Consider the following 4,924-nt stretch of genomic DNA (forward strand, 5'->3'; position numbering starts at 1 on the left):
AGCTCCCCAAATGAAAAAGGCCTTAAGAGAAAGCAAGACAGACCATCCCAATTACTGTCCATATCATTCGGTGTTGGGACATACAATAGAAGATTTTTATGTTTTCAAGGATTGGGTTGAGCGACAATACCAAGAGAGTAAAATCACACTCTCAAAGAATGTATTGTCTGAGCAACTAGCTAATTATACATACTATGTGACTACCCTAAACCCAGAGGGATCATCCCAAAGAGAAGTCACAGTGGTTGGTAATAAAGTCATACTTACATTGACAGAAGATGATAAACCTTTTGTTGTTCCAAAAGAGTTATGGAAAGTATTTATATCCAAAAGATCAATAAAGATGTTGAAGAAATTAGCTGAACTCCCATGGATCGCTTGGAAACGCTCTCAGCAACCTCCTAAAGGTCACAAAACAAAACAATCAAAGAAGAAGAACAAGAAAAAAAAGCAAAAGTGCGAACAATCAAAGCGCAAGAAATCCATTATTCAGGAGTATATAGAGACCCTTCAAGAATATGAGCAGAAGGAAAGAGTTCTGATTACTCTTAGAGATTATTTTTCTGAAGAAATTGAAGAATTACTCGGGGAACTAGCTAAGAAAATTGATGAAAATGAAGAAGATGTGCAAGTCGAGACTTGTAGGGTTATTTTGGGAGGAGAATACCCTCTATATAACCCAGAGGATGATGACGAATATGATAGCTTCTCTGAGCCAGAAGAGTCATATGACCGTCATGGTTGTCCCTATATCAACAAGTAACAAAGAAATAAGACAACATTCAGGGAGAGAGTAAAAAAAGCGAACACCAAGCTCTTGGAGCCATACCAATAAATAAAGCCCAAAGAACCATATTACACCCCGAATACCCTAAAATATAGAGTCTTGAGGAAAGTTATGCATGTTGAAGACATCCCTGCTTTTATTCAAAGGGTGATAGGGGAGTCAGCTAATAGGATGTGGTAGTTACATGTTGAAGATGCTGAGTGGGATGAATCTGGGACATATCCTCAACAATCATCAGGACAAAATTTTGTCTTAAAAGTCATGGATTCTCCAGCCCCTACCAAAGTAACAAATGCTAAAGAAAGATTTATCAAAAATGATAAAAGAAAAAAGCTCTTTGATCAAGCCATAGAAAACAGATTGTATTTACCTAAACCCAAAAGGCAGCGAGTAATGCATCTTGATAGTCATCCAAACTACTGCTAATGTCATCGGCTTGTAGGACACACCATAGAAGAATGTCAAACTTTCTAAAAATTGTTGCATGGATAGGTTTTTTGGGTAAATTTGACACTCACAGAGGATTACTTTGAAGAAAGAAATGAATGTTATGCCATAGTTGCTCATGATGATTCAGAAGATAAGATGAACTTCCCTAAGGAGGAAGATGAGGCCCCACAACGGGTACATCAGATGCAGCTTAGAACTGGGATGACACATCAGCCAAGACAGGCTCCCAATTCTAATAATCGAGATAAAGGGAAGATAATTGAAGAAGATAATATTCCCCTAAAAAACACTTGAAAAAGCCAAATTATAACATTTTGGCACATTTGAAAAAGGTCCCAGCATTCCTCAGTATGTACGATGCGTTGATGATGTCAGCTGAAGTTAGGGAGTCTTTAATACATGTCCTTCAAAATCCTGAGGAGTATCAAGCATACTTCACCGAGGTCAACATAAAAGAATCCCTATATGCATCCCATACATCTTCAGTGTCCTTTACAGATGAGGAGCTATTGCTTGGGACTATGGCACACAACAGACTACTATATGTGATAGGATTTTGTGATGGAGTAAAGATCAACCGGGTTTTGATCGATCTAGGGTCTTCTTTGAATTTAATTACCCTAAACACTCTACGAGCATTAGCTCTTGAAATATGCCACTTATCTCGGGAGAAGATCATCATCGAAGATTTCAATCAGCACACCAAAAATGAATTAGGGTCGATCACTCTCCCCCTTAAATTTGGAAAAATATCATCTAACGTAAAATTCCATGTAATTGACGCTAATAGTTCCTATAAAGCCTTTGATGAAGGCCATGGATCGATGATAACTAGCAGGTTCCTTCAACATGTCATCAATGTGCAAAATACTTGGTGGACTTAGAAGAATTTAAAATTGATAGAGAGATCCAACCCTTTGGCATCCATGAAATAGACTATGAGGTTGCGAGGTATTATCTTAACACATCCAAAGGGCACAAACCAACCAAAGGGGGCATATTGCCATGCCCAGGAGAAGAGTGTGTGATCAAGACAGCTAAAACTACTCCTGTGTTCCAAAAAAAGGAACCAGCACCACCTCACTTTGGTAGTAACACTAAGTCATCAGAAGATGAAAGTGATGCAGATATACACCAAAGTAATTGTCAAGTTGAAAGATCTGCTCAAGAAAATGTGTTGTATATTACAAGGATTCCTAATCGACTACACAAATTCTTGGATGATTTGAATGTAAATACAGTTGCGCATCTAAAGACATTTTATGTGCCAGCTCAGCACAAAAAGGAGCGAGGTATTCTCCTTTATAAGGTCAAGAGAAAAAAGATCTTAAATGATGATATCATAAATACTAAAGAAATAGAAGATAATGAAGCTCAACTTATAAACTTCCCAAGCCATTACCTCAATAAGCTCAGGGCAATAGTTGAGAGATTTGGGAGCAAAATCAAGTGGCCGAGGAGGTAATATCATAACTCTCATCGATTGTGGAAGCCTGAACATGTGGATAAAAGAGGAATAGGCTACTCTGAGTCGTCCAGGCACTCAAGTTACATGGTAACATTGCAGGAGGAAGAAGAGGAAATCAAGATGAAGAATGCACCACTCGAACTAGAAGACGGGGGACAAGCAACAATTGATGAGTTGATTGAAATCGACTTGGGAAGTAATGAGGACCCAAGGTCGACTTTCCTAAGTGCACAACAATCAGAAGAAGAACAAGCATCATTCAAGGCTCTCTTGAAGGAGCATATTGATTGCTTTGCTCGGAACTATAATGAGATGCCAGGGTTAGATAATGAGGTAGGTGTTCACAGACTAGCCATTGATCCTAATGCTACTCCAGACAAACACGCACCAAGGAAGATGAAGTTTAACTTAGAAGAAAGGGTAATAGAAGAGACAAAGAAGCTGATTGAAGCAAACTTTATCAGAGAAGAGAAGTACCCTGATTGGATAGCTAGCATAGTCCCTGTGAAAAAGAAGAATGGGCAAATACGGATATGCATAGACTTCAGAGACTTGAACAAGGCATATCCCAAGGACGATTTTCCCCTTCCGGTTATGGAGATCATGATCCATAACACCTCAGGGTACGAGATGTTCTCGTTTATGGTTGGATATTTTGGATACAATCAAATCAAAATGCATCCGGATGATCAGAAGAATACTACTTTCTGAACACCCATGGGCATCTATTGTTATAGACTAATGCTGTTTGGCCTAAAGAATGGGGGAAGCAACATATCAAAGGCCTATGACCAGAATATTTGATAATTTAATTCACAAAGTTATCAAATGCTATGTGGATGATCTTGTGGTTAAAACAAATTCTAAAGACAAGCATCTTGATGATCTGAGGATAGTTTTCACACGCCTCAGAAAATACAAGTTGAAAATGAATCCAATGAAGTGTGCGTTTGGAGTCCTCTCGGGGAAATTCTTAGGCTTCATTATAAGGCATCGGGGAATAGAGATAGATCCCTCTAATGTAAAGGCAATCCTAGAAATGCCACCTCCTAAGGCACTGAAGTGGTTGCGCTCCTTCCAAGGGCATTTAGCATATATCAGAAGATTCATCTCCAACCTCTTTGGGCGATGCAAGCCCTTATCTAAATTTGTCAAGAAAAATGCGCCTTTCAAATGGGATGATGAATGTAAGAGAGATTTCGAAAACATTAAACAATACTTGTAGAATCCACCAGTGCTGTCATCCCCGATTCATGGAAAGCCTCTGATCTTATATACTGCTGCATTCGAAGGGTCTTTGGGGGCTATGTTGACCCAGAATAATGAAGAAGGCAAAGAAAATATGCTATATTATCTTAGCAAGATGTTGATGGAGCTGAGAGTAAATACACACCAATTGAAAAGAATTGCCTAGCTTTGGTGTTTAAAGTCAAGAAGTTGAGACATTACTTGCTAGTGCATAAAGTAATACTTATATCAAAAATAGATGCACTCAAATACCTGATGACGAGGCCGTTGCTTATGCGAAGACTTGTAAAATGGGTGTTGATTCTGATGGAATTTGACATAATATATACTCCACAGAAGGCTATTAAAGGGCAAGCGCTGGCAGACTTTCATGCAACACATCCTCCACCTGATGATTCACCACTTAATCTTGATCTCCCTGATAAAGAGACATTAATAGTAGAAGAAGCAAGGTGACGACTATACTTTAATGGAGCGTCATCCATAAAACCATCACTCATGTCCTAAATTCCACAAATTAAAGCTGGGATAGGAATCATGTTCATCACACCAGAAGGGGGGATCCTCAGATATACTCTCTCCCTCATGGAGCCATGTACAAACAATGAGGCAGAATATGATGCTCTCATAGCTGGTTTGGAATTGGTAATCAAAATGGGAATCCAAGCCATACACATATTTGGAGACTCACAACTCATTATCAAGCAAGTCAAAGGAGACTGTAAGATATACAAACCTGAACTTTTTAAATATTATAAGAAGGTTAAAAATCTGATGAAGAAAATTCCACAAGTATAGTTGAGGAGGGTTTCAAGATCAGAAAATGGAGAAGCTGATTCTTTGGCAAAAAATAGCAAAGGAGCTGGCAAATCCAAATTATGAAGAAATCCATATAACAATAATAAATAGAAGACTTATCAGTACGATCCACGATGAAGTCGAAGAGGAAAATGCTGGGGCAATGAGGAAGT

This window comes from Dioscorea cayenensis, chromosome 10, assembly GCF_009730915.1.
Source record: "Dioscorea cayenensis subsp. rotundata cultivar TDr96_F1 chromosome 10, TDr96_F1_v2_PseudoChromosome.rev07_lg8_w22 25.fasta, whole genome shotgun sequence".
Classification (NCBI taxonomy): domain Eukaryota; kingdom Viridiplantae; phylum Streptophyta; class Magnoliopsida; order Dioscoreales; family Dioscoreaceae; genus Dioscorea; species Dioscorea cayenensis.